The sequence below is a fragment of the Salmo trutta genome, chromosome 15 (genome assembly GCF_901001165.1).
Source record: "Salmo trutta chromosome 15, fSalTru1.1, whole genome shotgun sequence".
Classification (NCBI taxonomy): domain Eukaryota; kingdom Metazoa; phylum Chordata; class Actinopteri; order Salmoniformes; family Salmonidae; genus Salmo; species Salmo trutta.
Genome location: NC_042971.1, coordinates 7,129,773 through 7,147,910, shown reverse-complemented (window position 1 = coordinate 7,147,910; position 18,138 = coordinate 7,129,773).

The window sequence follows — 18,138 nt, the reverse complement described above, 5'->3', positions numbered from 1 at the left end:
CTTACAGTGAAATACTTACAAGCCCTAACCAACAATGCAGTTAAATAAATAAATAATAATAATAACTTCAAAAAATACAAATGAGAAATAAAGATAACAAAATAATTAAAGAGCAGCAGTGAAAAATTAAGAGGATCTATAGACTAGAGTCCTGTCCAGGGGAAGTAGGTTCCTGTTACTATGAGCTGTTCTGGATCAGACAAGCCAAGGCTCCTGTTACTATGAGCTGTTCTGGATCAGACAAGCCAAGGTTCCTGTTACTATGAGCTGTTCTGGATCAGACAAGACAAGGCTCCTGTTACTATGAGCTGTTCTGGATCAGACAAGCCAAGGCTCCTGTTACTATGAGCTGTTCTGGATCAGACAAGCCAAGGTTCCTGTTACTATGAGCTGTTCTGGATCAGACAAGCCAAGGCTCCTGTAACTATGAGCTGTTCTGGATCAGACAAGCCAAGGTTCCTGTTACTATGAGCTGTTCTGGATCAGACAAGCCAAGGTTCCTGTTACTATGAGCTGTTCTGGATCAGACAAGCCAAGGTTCCTGTTACTATGAGCTGTTCTGGATCAGACAAGCCAAGGTTCCTGTTACTATGAGCTGTTCTGGATCAGACAAGCCAAGGCTCCTGTAACTATGAGCTGTTCTGGATCAGACAAGCCAAGGTTCCTGTTACTATGAGCTGTTCTGGATCAGACAAGCCAAGGTTCCTGTTACTATGAGCTGTTCTGGATCAGACAAGCCAAGGCTCCTGTAACTATGAGCTGTTCTGGATCAGACAAGCCAAGGTTCCTGTTACTATGAGCTGTTCTGGATCAGACAAGCCAAGGTTCCTGTTACTATGAGCTGTTCTGGATCAGACAAGCCAAGGTTCCTGTTACTATGAGCTGTTCTGGATCAGACAAGCCAAGGTTCCTGTTACTATGAGCTGTTCTGGATCAGACAAGCCAAGGTTCCTGTTACTATGAGCTGTTCTGGATCAGACAAGCCAAGGTTCCTGTTACTATGAGCTGTTCTGGATCAGACAAGCCAAGGCTCCTGTTACTATGAGCTGTTCTGGATCAGACAAGCCAAGGCTCCTGTTACTATGAGCAGTTCTGGATCAGACAAGCCAAGGCTCCTGCAAGGCTACTTACTTACTATCGTGGAAAATTACAAACTTTGTTATGCACCTGCTCTGTATGAGCCTTAAACCTGTACATTTCCTCTGTCTGTTTCTCTCATGTCAGAAGAAACCAGTGTTTCTCCTCTCCTGTTTCTGAGTAACTTGGTCACGCGGCCAACAACAAAGGGCCGTCAGAGAGAGACCAGTTTTTGGTCCATCCTGTTCTTTTCGTATCTTTCAAGGGCAAAGCCGTGTGGAGATATGAAGAGAACAGAGGCTAGTTTGAGCAGCAGCGACAATTCTATCAGCAGAAAGGAGCAACAAAACTGGCGTCATCACTTGTTTGTACACTATGTTCCCATCATGATGTCACACACCTGCTAAACTGCCACGTAGACAAAGATTCTAGAAGCGGAGACCTCTTGTTCGTTGGGCTCTTGGCTGTTGCACCTGTTGTGTGATTGTTAACTGCTCCACAATTGGAATTCTTATCATAAAATAAGGTATTTGAAGAATCTATAGTCTCTCTTTCCCTTTCTGGTTAGAATTTCCATCACATTATTTATATAATAATTAACATTTTCAAAAATCCCAGTCATCAAATGAAAATCTAAGGCTTTACACTTGTATCCAATACATCAATGTACTTTTAAATCTCATTTTAGACACATAAAACATACTTTTTTTAAGTAAACCTATTTTGTTGAAGACTTCATATAAACAATATTTCATGTGGTATAAACAAAAACACACATTCTCAGTCAAAAACACAAGTCAGAACACAGTCTTTCTATTCTCTCATGTGATTCTAGGTCCTCTGACTGGGAAAATGTCATTCCACAATGAGAGCAGTGGTATGTCTTCTCCTCCTGTGTATTCTTTCATGCTTATTCAGATGCCTTAACCAGTTAAATCTCTTTCCACACAGGGAGCAGTGGTAGGTCTTATCCCCTCCTGTGTGTGTCCTCTCATGCCTAGTCAGGCCCTCTAACTTGGTAAAACTCTTTCCACACAGGGAGCATTGGTAGGGCTTTTCTTGTGGGTGTGTCCTCTCATGCTGTTTCAGGTTCACTAAACCCCTAAAATTCTTTCCACATTGGGAACATTGATAAGGCTTCTCTCCCGTATGTATTCTTCCATGTAATTTCATGGACTTTAACAGGGTAAATCTCTTTCCACATATGGTGCATTGGTAAGGCTTCTCTCCTGTGTGTGTCCTCTCATGCTGTTTCAGGCTCATTAAACCCCTAAAACTCTTTCCACAGTGGGAACAGTGATAAGGCTCATCTCCTGTGTGTGTCCTCTCATGCTGTTTCAGGCTCATTAAACCCCTAAAATCCTTTCCACACTGGGAACAGTGATAAGGCTTCTCTCCTGTGTGTGTCCTCTTGTGCCGATTTAGGTTCCCTAACTGGGTAAAATTCTTTCCACAGTGTGAACATTGGAAAGGATTTTCTCCAGTGTGAATTCTCTCGTGTGTTTTTAGGCTCCCTAACCAGGTAAAAGTCATTCCGCATTTGGAGCAATGGTAAGGCTTCTCTCCAGAGTGTATTCTCTTATGTATTAATAGGTACCCTAATTCGTTAAAACTCTTTCCACACTGGGAGCATTGGAAAGGTTTTTCTCTTGTGTGTGTCCTCTCATGCCTATTCAGGTTCCCTAACTTGGTAAAACTCTTTCCACAGTGGGAGCAGTGATGATGTCCTCCTGTTGCTTTGGGCGTCTCTGGGCCTGACTCTGCTGATTCCCCTGAAGGACTCTTCCCGCTGTCAGAGGGAGAGTCTGGTCTCTCTCCTGTCAAAGACAAACAGAGATTCTAGTTACTTAGTTGTCTCCTGTGCTGTACTGTGTGGCCAAACTGGTGAAACATATAAGTCTATGATTGGTTCAGATTGGATCTTGTTTGGGGGAGTTCATTAAAATAATAGCCAGTGTAAAAAACAGTGGTCACCAAGGCATTCCTAGTCAATCATCAAACATTTCTGTAAAAACCCAATGTGTTTTCTGTTTGCTGCAGCAGTATTCTTAAAATGTACGTGAAATTAGCAGTAAAAACATATATTTTCAAATATTAGTTTGATGAACCCGGCCTACAAGACCCAGTTTCATCACTGCCCTCTCCTGAGACTGAAAGCCCAGAGACTTGCACTTTGCCTGGGTGCATTCTAGTACAGTTAAATAGTTAACACACACACACGGATGCAGCGGTCTAAGCCACTGCATCTCAGTACAAGAGGCGTCACTACAGTCCCTGGTTCGAATCCAGGCTGAATGATTGGGAGTCCCACAGTAGTTGTCTGTTATTGGTGTAGAGTGGACGACAAAGGAGAGGGATCCAATATGTGGATAGGAAGATACAAATTATCATTATTACTGGAAAATATTCATTTAAAATCCAGGAATTTCAAAACTTTACCTCTCTAGGTCAAGACAGTAGGTTACAGAAGGTTGTATCTCTGTAGGTCATGCCAGTAGGTTACAGTAGGGTGTAACTCTCTAGGTCATGCCAGTAGGTTACATCTCTCTAGGTCATGGCAGTAGGCTACAGTAGGTTGTATCTCTCTAGGTCATGCCAGTAGGCTACAGTAGGTTGTATCTCTCTAGGTCATGCCAGTAGGTTACAGTAGGTTGTAACTCTCTAGGTCATGCTAGTAGGCTACAGTAGGTTGTATCTCTGTAGGTCATGCCAGTAGGTTCCAGTAGGTTGTAACTCTCTAGGTCATGCCAGTAGGCTACAGTAGGTTGTATCTCTCTAGGTCATGCCAGTAGGTTACAGTAGGTTGTATCTCTCTAGGTCATGCCAGTAGGTTACAGTAGGTTGTATCTCTCTAGGCCATGCCAGTAGGTTACAGTAGGTTGTATCTCTCTAGGTCATGCCAGTAGGTTGTAACTCTCTAGGTCATGCCAGTAGGTTACAGTAGGTTGTATCTCTCTAGGTCATGCCAGTAGGTTACAGTAGGTTGTATCTCTCTAGGTCATGCCAGTAGGTTACAGTAGGTTGTAACTCTCTAGGTCATGCCAGTAGGTTACAGTAGGTTGTATCTCTCTAGGCCATGCCAGTAGGTTACAGTAGGTTGTATCTCTCTAGGTCATGCCAGTAGGTTGTAACTCTCTAGGTCATGCCAGTAGGTTACAGTAGGTTGTATCTCTCTAGGTCATGCCAGTAGGTTACAGTAGGTTGTATCTCTCTAGGTCATGCCAGTAGGTTACAGTAGGTTGTAACTCTCTAGGTCATGCCAGTAGGTTACAGTAGGTTGTAACTCTCTAGGTCATGCCAGTAGGTTACAGTAGGTTGTAACTCTCTAGGTCATGCCAGTAGGATACAGTAGGTTGTAACTCTCTAGGTCATGCCAGTAGGTTACAGTAGGTTGTATCTCTCTAGGTCATGCCAGTAGGTTACAGCAGGTTGTATCTCTCTAGGTCATGCCAGTAGGATACAGTAGGTTGTAACTCTCTAGGTCATGCCAGTAGGTTACAGTAGGTTGTATCTCTCTAGGTCATGCCAGTAGGTTACAGTAGGTTGTAACTCTAGGTCATGCCAGTAGGTTACAGTAGGTTGTATCTCTCTAGGTCATGCCAGTAGGTTACAGTAGGTTGTAACTCTCTAGGTCATGCCAGTAGATTACAGTAGGTTGTAACTCTCTAGGTCATGCCAGTAGGTTACAGTAGGTTGTATCTCTCTAGGTCATGCCAGTAGGTTACAGTAGGTTGTAACTCTCTAGGTCATGCCAGTAGGTTACAGTAGGATGTATCCAAGTCGAAACAATTATCAACCCAATGTGGAAAGTGTTGAATTTGGTCAACAACAAAATGAATGGCTTATTTGCTACGTGAGGTTTACTTGATCCAACAGAAGTTTCATAATGATTCAGTTGTTATGTGGACACGTGACATACCAACAACTTTGATAAAACACTATAGGATTTGTCTCCAGATCGCTATGCATATTCATGCTAGTAGCTTAGCATCTCTCTCCATTGAATACAGGCAGTTGACGTCAACAACCCTCAGAATATAAACAATAGATTACAATAATAAGATGTATCCACCAATCCAAAGACAGGATAGGTGGGAGATAGACAACCCACAGTGCTGCTTTGTGGACAACGACTCCCCTTGTTAGGACGGAGAGACATCTTGTCAGTATATCCATAATCTTTGGTGTAGCCAACCCAACTCTCACATGGCTCTATTGGGGGTCACGGTGTGTAGTAAAACATCACTACATTAAAATCACTACATGCCGTGGCCCCCAGTCTGCGGTCAGCAGATAGACCCTCCTCAAATATATATGTTAAGTCACTTTTTGGAAACGGAACGGAGAAAACAAGGGGTAGCTTGTTCTCTACGTCGTCTGATTCTAGACATATCAGTCATCATCCCAGGACCCTCCGTTGAAGAGGTATTGACGAGCCAACTCCGAATATCCAAAGTTAAAAACTAATTGAAGGCGGTACTTACTGGTGTTAATCAGATCTCCTATCTCCTCCTCTTCATCTTTCAATGTGACAGTAATCTCTCCTTCCTTCTTCACTCCAAAAACACCATCATCCTCTTCTTCCTCTTGTTTAACTGAAACGTCTTTCTCTTCATCTTTCACTGTAACAGCCTCACCCTCTACTTCTTGTTTTACTGTAACATCCTCTTCTTCCTCCTCCTCCTCTTTCACGACAATGTTCAGCCCCAGAGCTTCTTTCTCCGTCCAGCAGACCTCCTCTTCTTTAACAGGAGGGGAGTAGTTTAGGGAGCTCATGTTCGGGGATGTTAGCTAGCTAGCTATCATTAGCGACTAGGCTAATGCTAACTTAACCAGCCAGCTACTATAGCTGACTAATACAAAATAACGTAATATTAAATTAAATAAGTTAACAAGTAGATACGACAGAAGTGTGTCTAAAACACAGTAGGTAATATAGACCGAAAGCGTCTAAATAGCTTGAATCTTTGGGCTATGTTGGCTAGCAAGCTACCGAGGTGGTTGACGAGCTGTTTATGAACAACCGTCCACTAGATTATACGTCACGCTGCAGCATCGCCTGAAAGACGCACATCGCCGTCTGCTGACTGGAGGGAAATGCAGTTGAGGATCACATTTTATATTCAGACTAAGATTATTTTACATGGATTTAATTAAATAATACTATTATATTGAGACATACAAAGACAGGAATGTGGTGATTGATTAGTGAGAATAAAACATGTTTACTACAGCACATTTAAGGCAGTTTAATTAAGTCAAACAACATATAAATAAGTAGCCATCTACTGTCGGTCGATACTGCTCCTACATGGTGTAACAATACATCATGTAGATGTATATAATGAACAGACTAGGTCTATACTGCTCCTACATGGTGTAACAATACATCATGTAGATGTATATAATGAACAGACTAGGTCTATACTGCTGCTACATGGTGTAACAATACATCATGTAGATGTATATAATGAACAGACTAGGTCTACACTGCTCCTACATGGTGTAACAATACATCATGTAGATGTATATAATGAACAGACTAGGTCTACACTGCTCCTACATGGTGTAACAATACATCATATAGATGTATATAATTAACAGACTAGGTCTATACTGCTCCTACATGGTGTAACAATACATCATGTAGATGTATATAATGAACAGACTAGGTCTATACTGCTCCTACATGATGTAACAATACATCATGTAGATGTATATAATGAACAGACTAGGTCTATACTGCTCCTACATGGTGTAACAATACATCATGTAGATGTATATAATGAACAGACTAGGTCTATACTGCTCCTACATGGTGTAACAATACATCATGTAGATGTATATAATGAACAGACTAGGTCTATACTGCTCCTACATGGTGTAACAATACATCATGTAGATGTATATAATGAACAGACTAGGTCTATACTGCTCCTACATGGTGTAACAATACATCATGTAGATGTATATAATGAACAGACTAGGTCTATACTGCTCGTACATGGTGTAACAATACATCATGTAGATGTATATAATGAACAGACTAGGTCTATACTGCTCCTACATGGTGTAACAATACATCATGTAGATGTATATAATGAACAGACTAGGTCTATACTGCTCCTACATGGTGTAACAATACATCATGTAGATGTATATAATGAACAGACTAGGTCTATACTGCTCCTACATGGTGTAACAATACATCATGTAGATGTATATAATGAACAGACTAGGTCTATACTGCTCCTACATGGTGTAACAATACATCATGTAGATGTATATAATGAACAGACTAGGTCTATACTGCTCCTACATGGTGTAACAATACATCATGTAGATGTATATAATGAACAAACTTGGTCTATACTGCTCCTACATGGTGTAACAATACATCATGTGGATGTATATAATGAACAGACTAGGTCTATACTGCTCCTACATGGTGTAACAATACATCATGTAGATGTATATAATGAACAGACTAGGTCTATACTGCTCCTACATGGACTAACAATACATCATGTAGATGTATATAATGAACAGACTAGGTCTATACTGCTCCTACATGGTGTAACAATACATCATATAGATGTATTTAATGAACAGACTAGGTTCTATCCTATTCTACTGTATCTGTCTATGTATTACTCATCTCATATGTATATACTGTATTCTACACTATTCTACTGTATCTGTCTATGCCGCTCTGACATTGCTCGCCCCAATATTTAAATATTCTTAATTTCATTCCTTTAGATTGTGTGTATTGTTAGATATTACTGGACTGTTGGAGCTAGAAACACAAGCATTTTGCTACACCCACAATAACATCTGCTAAACAAGTGTATGTGACAAAATAAAATGTGATTTGATGTATATAGGTCTGGTGTTGGAGGTCATTCTACACTCTGTGTTCTACTACCCAGGTCTGGTGTTGGAGATCATTCTACACTCTGTGTTCTATTACCCAGGTCTGGTGTTGGAGATCATTCTACACTCTGTGTTCTACTACCCAGGTCTGGTGTTGGAGGTCATTCTACACTCTGTGTTCTACTACCCAGGTCTGGTGTTGGAGATCATTCTACACTCTGTGTTCTACTACCCAGGTCTGGTGTTGGAGATCATTCTACACTCTGTGTTCTACTACCCAGGTCTGGTGTTGGAGGTCATTCCACACTCTGTGTTCTACTACCCAGGTCTGGTGTTGGAGGTCATTCTACACTCTGTGGATCTCCTGCATGTATTTTCTGATGTTTAATCAGACCACATGAATGAGAGTATCTCTTGTCACATTGATCACAGCTATAAGGCTTCTCTCCTGTGTGTGTTCTCTGGTGTTGTGTCAGGTTTCTTAGGGAAGCAAAGCTCTTCAAAGTCAGAGCAGTGGTAAGGTGTCTCTCCTGTGTGTGCTCTCTAGTGATACCAGGCTGTTTGACTGAGTAAAACTCTTCCCACACTGATTACAGCTATACGATTTCTCTCCTGTGTGTGTTCTCTGGTGTCCTTTAAGGTGTTCTATCCGAGAAAAGTTTTTCCCACATTGCTCACAGCTATATGACTGCTCTCCTGTGTGTGTTCTCTGGTGTGATACCAGGTTGCTTGACTGAGAAAAAATCTTGCCACATTGCTCACAGCTATATGGCTGCTCTCCTGTGTGTATTCTCTGGTGTGTTTTCAGATTACTTGAATGAGTAAAACTCTTGCCACATTGATCACAGCTGTAAGGCTTCTCTCTTGTGTGTGTTCTCTGGTGTGTTTTCAGATTACTTGAATGAGTAAAACTCTTCCCACATTGATTACAGCTATAAGGCTTCTCTCCTGTGTGTACTCGCTGGTGTTTTTTAAGTTCTGATGAAGATTTGAAACGTTTCCCACAGTCAGAGCAGCAGTGAGGTTTCCTTTCTGTGGGTCTCTGCTGGTGTTTCTTGAGGTGTTCTGATATGGAGAAACTCTTATCTGCCTCGTCAGCTTCATGATGTTGTTGAGGCTCCCCAGAGGATCCACGATAGTCACATCTCTCTCCTGTGTGAAGGTCAAAGTCAGACAGTCAATGTAGTGAATGTTTAAATGTTTTTACAAACTTTGACAAAAGTTTTGTTTTAGTTTGATTTTGGTCCACCGGCCACTGTAGCAGGCAGATGATAGAATATACCAGCCACTGTAACAGGCAGATGATAGAATATACCAGCCACTGTAGCAGGCAGATGATAGAATATACCAGCCACTGTAACAGGCAGATGATAGAATATACCAGCCACTGTGGCAGGCAGATGATAGAATATACCAGCCACTGATTTTTTACCAGCCAAAATCTTTTTTTGCCATGACTGATCACACCAAAAATCACAACTACAAGAAAACTAATGAGCAGCTTGGCAATGTTTGTAACACAAGGAATGTAAGTAAGAAGTAATGTGGTATATTGCTCAATGTAATTTTAAAAAATTGTGACAAGAGTCTTTTAACCAATGTGTTAAAATAATTCATTTAGATACAATAGTAATGATGAACAGTTGTACAAGTGAACATCAAGAATCAACAAAGTGCCTCCATAACAACACATCACTACACACCACACTGTCCTGCCAGATTAACTGCTGATCACTACACACCACACTGTCCTGCCAGATAAACTGCTGATCACTACACACCACACTGTCCTGCCAGATAAACTGCTGATCACTACACACCACACTGTCCTGCCAGATAAACTGCTGACCACTACACACCACACTGTCCTGCCCGATAAACTGCTGATCACTACACACCACACTGTCCTGCCAGATAAACTGCTGATCACTACACACCACACTGTCCTGCCAGATAAACTGCTGATCACTACACACCACACTGTCCTGCCAGACAAACTGCTGATCACTACACACCACACTGTCCTGACAGATAAACTGCTGATCACTACACACCACACTGTCCTGCCAGATAAACTGCTGATCACTACACACCACACTGTCCTGCCAGATACACTGCTGATCACTACACACCACACTGTCCTGACAGATAAACTGCTGATCACTACACACCATACTGTCCTGCCAGATAAACTGATCACTACACACCACACTGTCCTGCCAGATAAACTGCTGATCACTACACACCACACTGTCCTGACAGATATACTGATCACTACACACCACACTGTCCTGCCAGATAAACTGATCACTATACACCACACTGTCCTGACAGATAAACTGATCACTACATACCACACTGTCCTGACAGATAAACTGATCACTACACACCACACTGTCCTGACAGATAAACTGCTGATCACTACACACCACACTGTCCTGACAGATAAACTGCTGATCACTACACACCACACTGTCCTGCCAGATAAACTGCTGATCACAACACACCACACTGTCCTGCCAGATAAACTGCTGATCACTACACACCACACTGTCCTGACAGATAAACTGCTGATCACTACACACCACACTGTCCTGCCAGATAAACTGCTGATCACTACACACCACACTGTCCTGCCAGATAAACTGCTGATCACTACACACCACACTGTCCTGCCAGATAAACTGCTGATCACTACACACCACACTGTCCTTCCAGATAAACTGATCACTACACACCACACTGTCCTGCCAGATAAACTGCTGATCACTACACACCACACTGTCCTGCCAGATAAACTGCTGATCACTACACACCACACTGTCCTGCCAGATAAACTGCTGATCACTACACACCACACTGTCCTGACAGATAAACTGCTGATCACTACACACCACACTGTCCTGACAGATAAACTGCTGATCACTACACACCACACTGTCCTGCCAGATAAACTGCCGATCACTACACACCACACTGTCCTGCCAGATAAACTGCTGATCACTACACACCACACTGTCCTGACAGATAAACTGCTGATCACTACACACCACACTGTCCTGCCAGATAAACTGATCACTACACACCACACTGTCCTGCCAGATAAACTGCTGATCACTACACACCACACTGTCCTGCCAGATAAACTGCTGATCACTACACACCACACTGTCCTACCAGATAAACTGCTGATCACTACACACCACACTGTCCTGCCAGATAAACTGCTGATCACTACACACCACACTGTCCTGCCAGATAAACTGCTGATCACTACACACCACACTGTCCTGCCAGATAAACTGCTGATCACTACACACCACACTGTCCTGCCAGATAAACTGCTGATCACTACCCACCACACTGTCCTGCCAGATTAACTGCTGCCTTATTATTATAGTTCAGGGCTCTACGCTGACATGTGTTTCTAAGTTTATATACTGAACAAAAATATAAACGCAACATGGAAAGTGTTGGTCCCATGCGGGATCGTCTGTGGGAGGGGGGTGCGGAGGTGTATTTCTGTCAGTAATAAAACCCTTTTGTGTGGAAAACTCATTCTGTTTGGCTGGGTCTTGTGACCCAGTGGGTGGGCATATGGAAGCACACCTGCCCAGTCGTGAAATCCATAGATTAGGGCCTAATGAATATATTTCAATTGACTTCTATGAACTGTATCTCAGTAAAATCTTTGAAGTTGTCGCATGTTGCGTTTATATTTTTTGTTGAGTATAGTTAGGAGCTGGGCAATTCCACAGTAACGGAATTACACCAGACTCTGAATTTCCATTTTAAAATGTGTGCAAAACAAAAACCATTGCTGCTTTAAAACCACGTTTGTGTTCATCAGTTCAACAACTGCAGGGTTTGTGCCCGTTATTAAATATTAGTTTTTACTGGTGTTAATCTGACCTGTCTCCTCCTCCTCCTCCTCTTCTTCTTTCACAGTAACATCCTCCTCCTCTTTCACTCTGAACGAGTCTTCCTCTTCTTTCACTGAAACGTCTTTCTCTTCTTCTTTCACTGTAACAGCCTCACCCTCTACTTCTTGTTTTACTGTAACATCCTCCTCTTCCTTCTCCTCTTTCACGACAATGTTCAGCCCCAGAGCATCTTTCTCCGTCCAGTAGACCTCCTCTTCTTTAACAGGAGGGGAGTAGTTTAGGGAGCTCATGTTAGAGGATGTTAGCTAGCTAGCTATCATTAGCGACTAGGCTAATGCTAACTTAACCAGCCAGCTACTATAGCTGACTAATAAACAATAACGTAATATTAAATTAAATAGGTTAACAAGTAGATACGACAGAAGTGTGTCTAAAACACAGTAGCTAATATAGACCGAAAGCGTATAAACAGCTTGAATCTTTCGGCTATGTTGGCTAGCAAGCTACCGAGGTGGTTGACGAGCTGTTTATGAAGAACCGTCCACTAGATTATACGTCACGCTGCAGCATCGCCTGAAAGACGCACATCGCCGTCTGCTGACTGGAGGGAAACGCAGTTGAGGATCACATTTTATTTTCAGACAAAGATTATTTTACATGGATTTAATTAAATAATACTATTGAGACATAAAAAGACAGGAATGTGGTGATTGATTAGTGAGAATAAAAAATGTTTACTACAGCACATTTAAGGCAGTTTCATTCAGTCAAACAACATATAAATAAGTAGCCAGCTACTGTAGGTCTATACTGCTCCTACATGGTGTAACAATACATCATGTAGATGTATATAATGAACAGACTTGGTCTATACTGCTCCTACGTGGTGTAACAATACATCATGTAGATGTATATAATGAACAGACTAGGTCTATACTGCTCCTACATGGTGTAACAATACATCATGTAGATGTATATAATGAACAGACTAGGTCTATACTGCTCCTACATGGTGTAACAATACATCATGTAGATGTCTATACTGCTCCTACATGGTGTAACAATACATCATGTAGATGTATATAATGAACAGACTAGGTCTATCCTGCTCCTACATGTTGTAACAATACATCATGTAGATGTATATAATGAACAGACTTGGTCTATACTGCTCCTACATGGTGTAACAATACATCATGTAGATGTATATAATGAACAGACTAGGTCTATACTGCTGCTACATGGTGTAACAATACATCATGTAGATGTATATAATGAACAGACTAGGTCTATACTGCTGCTACATGGTGTAACAATACATCATGTAGATGTATATAATGAACAGACTAGGTCTATACTGCTCCTACATGGTGTAACAATACATCATGTAGATGTATATAATGAACAGACTAGGTCTATACTGCTCCTACATGGTGTAACAATACATCATGTAGATGTATATAATGAACAGACTAGGTCTATACTGCTGCTACATGGTGTAACAATACATCATGTAGATGTATATAATGAACAGACTTGGTCTATACTGCTCCTACGTGGTGTAACAATACATCATGTAGATGTATATAATGAACAGACTAGGTCTATACTGATCCTACGTGGTGTAACAATACATCATGTAGATGTATATAATGAACAGACCAGGTCTATACTGCTCCTACGTGGTGTAACAATACATCATGTAGATGTATATAATGAACAGACTAGGTCTATACTGATCCTACATGGTGTAATAATACATCATGTAGATGTATATAATGAACAGACTAGGTCTATACTGCTCCTACATGGTGTAACAATACATCATGTAGATGTATATAATGAACAGACTAGGTCTATACTGCTCCTACATGGTGTAACAATACATCATGTAGATGTATATAATGAACAGACTAGGTCTATACTGCTGCTACATGGTGTAACAATACATCATGTAGATGTATATAATGAACAGACTAGGTCTATACTGCTCCTACATGGTGTAACAATACATCATGTAGATGTATATAATGAACAGACTAGGTCTATACTGCTGCTACATGGTGTAACAATACATCATGTAGATGTATATAATGAACAGACTTGGTCTATACTGCTCCTACGTGGTGTAACAATACATCATGTAGATGTATATAATGAACAGACTAGGTCTATACTGATCCTACGTGGTGTAACAATACATCATGTAGATGTATATAATGAACAGACCAGGTCTATACTGCTCCTACGTGGTGTAACAATACATCATGTAGATGTATATAATGAACAGACTAGGTCTATACTGATCCTACATGGTGTAATAATACATCATGTAGATGTATATAATGAACAGACTAGGTCTATACTGCTCCTACATGGTGTAACAATACATCATGTAGATGTATATAATGAACAGACTAGGTCTATACTGATCCAACATGGTGTAACAATATATAATGTAGATGTATATAATGAACAGACTAGGTCTATACTGCTCCTACATGGTGTAACAATACATCATGTAGATGTATATAATGAACAGACTAGGTCTATACTGCTCCTACATGGTGTAACAATACATCATGTAGATGTATATAATGAACAGACTAGGTCTATCCTGCTCCTACATGGTGTAACAATACATCATGTAGATGTATATAATGAACAGACTAGGTCTATACTGCTCCTACATGGTGTAACAATACATCATGTAGATGTATATAATGAACAGACTAGGTCTATACTGCTGCTACATGGTGTAACAATACATCATGTAGATGTATATAATGAACAGACTAGGTCTATACTGCTCCTACATGGTGTAACAATACATCATGTAGATGTATATAATGAACAGACTAGGTCTATACTGCTCCTACATGGTGTAACAATACATCATGTAGATGTATATAATGAACAGACTAGGTCTATACTGCTCCTACATGGTGTAACAATACATCATGTAGATGTATATAATGAACAGACTAGGTCTATACTGCTCCTACATGGTGTAACAATACATCATGTAGATGTATATAATGAACAGACTAGGTCTATACTGCTCCTACATGGTGTAACAATACATCATGTAGATGTATATAATGAACAGACTAGGTCTATACTGCTCCTACATGGTGTAACAATACATCATGTAGATGTATATAATGAACAGACTAGGTCTATACTGCTCCTACATGGTGTAACAATACATCATGTAGATGTCTATACTGCTCCTACATGGTGTAACAATACATCATGTAGATGTATATAATGAACAGACTAGGTCTATCCTGCTCCTACATGTTGTAACAATACATCATGTAGATGTATATAATGAACAGACTTGGTCTATACTGCTCCTACATGGTGTAACAATACATCATGTAGATGTATATAATGAACAGACTAGGTCTATACTGCTGCTACATGGTGTAACAATACATCATGTAGATGTATATAATGAACAGACTAGGTCTATACTGCTCCTACATGGTGTAACAATACATCATGTAGATGTATATAATGAACAGACTAGGTCTATACTGCTCCTACATGGTGTAACAATACATCATGTAGATGTATATAATGAACAGACTAGGTCTATACTGCTCCTACATGGTGTAACAATACATCATGTAGATGTATATAATGAACAGACTAGGTCTATACTGCTCCTACATGGTGTAACAATACATCATGTAGATGTATATAATGAACAGACTAGGTCTATACTGCTCCTACATGGTGTAACAATACATCATGTAGATGTATATAATGAACAGACTAGGTCTATACTGCTGCTACATGGTGTAACAATACATCATGTAGATGTATATAATGAACAGACTAGGTCTATACTGCTCCTACATGGTGTAACAATACATCATGTAGATGTATATAATGAACAGACTAGGTCTATACTGATCCTACATGGTGTAACAATACATCATGTAGATGTATATAATGAACAGACTAGGTCTATACTGCTGCTACATGGTGTAACAATACATCATGTAGATGTATATAATGAACAGACTAGGTCTATACTGCTGCTACATGGTGTAACAATACATCATGTAGATGTATATAATGAACAGACTAGGTCTATACTGCTCCTACATGGTGTAACAATACATCATGTAGATGTATATAATGAACAGACTAGGTCTATACTGCTCCTACATGGTGTAACAATACATCATGTAGATGTATATAATGAACAGACTAGGTCTATACTGCTCCTACATGGTGTAACAATACATCATGTAGATGTATATAATGAACAGACTAGGTCTATACTGCTCCTACATGGTGTAACAATACATCATGTAGATGTATATAATGAACAGACTAGGTCTATACTGCTGCTACATGGTGTAACAATACATCATGTAGATGTATATAATGAACAGACTAGGTCTATACTGTTCCTACATGGTGTAACAATACATCATGTAGATGTATATAATGAACAGACTAGGTCTATACTGATCCTACATGGTGTAACAATACATCATGTAGATGTATATAATGAACAGACTAGGTCTATACTGCTGCTACATGGTGTAACAATACATCATGTAGATGTATATAATGAACAGACTAGGTCTATACTGCTGCTACATGGTGTAACAATACATCATGTAGATGTATATAATGAACAGACTAGGTCTATACTGCTCCTACATGGTGTAACAATACATCATGTAGATGTATATAATGAACAGACTAGGTCTATACTGCTCCTACATGGTGTAACAATACATCATGTAGATGTATATAATGAACAGACTAGGTCTATACTGCTCCTACATGGTGTAACAATACATCATGTAGATGTATATAATGAACAGACTAGGTCTATACTGCTCCTACATGGTGTAACAATACATCATGTAGATGTATATAATGAACAGACTAGGTCTATACTGCTCCTACATGGTGTAACAATACATCATGTAGATGTATATAATGAACAGACTAGGTCTATACTGCTCCTACATGGTGTAACAATACATCATGTAGATGTATATAATGAACAGACTAGGTCTATACTGCTGCTACATGGTGTAACAATACATCATGTAGATGTATATAATGAACAGACTAGGTCTATACTGTTCCTACATGGTGTAACAATACATCATGTAGATGTATATAATGAACAGACTAGGTCTATACTGATCCTACATGGTGTAACAATACATCATGTAGATGTATATAATGAACAGACTAGGTCTATACTGCTGCTACATGGTGTAACAATACATCATGTAGATGTATATAATGAACAGACTAGGTCTATACTGCTGCTACATGGTGTAACAATACATCATGTAGATGTATATAATGAACAGACTAGGTCTATATTGCTCCTACATGGTGTAACAATACATCATGTAGATGTATATAATGAACAGACTAGGTCTATACTGCTCCTACATGGTGTAACAATACATCATGTAGATGTATATAATGAACAGACTAGGTCTATACTGCTCCTACATGGTGTAACAATACATCATGTAGATGTATATAATGAACAGACTAGGTCTATACTGCTCCTACATGGTGTAACAATACATCATGTAGATATATATAATGAACAGACTAGGTCTATACTGCTCCTACATGGTGTAACAATACATCATGTAGATGTATATAATGAACAGACTAGGTCTATACTGCTCCTACATGGTGTAACAATACAGTGCATTCGGAAAGTATTCAGACCCCTTCACTTTTTCCACATTTTGTTACATTACAGCCTTATTCTAAAATGATTAACACTACCGTTCAAAAGGTTGGGGTCACTTAGAAATGTTTTTGTTTTTGAAAGAAAAAAACTTTTTTTGTCCATTAAAATAACATCAAATTGATCAGAAACACAGTGTAGACATTGTTAATGTTGTAAATGACTATTGTAGCTGGAAACGGCAGATTTTTTATGGAATATCAACATAGGTGTACAGAGGCCCATTATCAGCAACCATCACTCCTGTGTTCCAATGGCACGTTGTGTTAGCTAATCCAAGTTTATCATTTTAAAAGGCTAATTGATCATTAGAAAACCATTAGCACAGCTGAAAACTGTTGTGCTGATTTAACAAAGCTTTTGTAAACAGTGTTGCATAACAATCAGGCAGTAGAACAACAATAATCATCACCCTCTTGACCAATCTTCCCTCCCCTTAACATTGGGTTGATTCAGACCCTGTCAGTGTACCAGGTGGACATTGGGTTTGATTCAGACCCTGTCAGTGTACCAGGTGGACATTGGGTTGATTCAGACCCTGCCAGT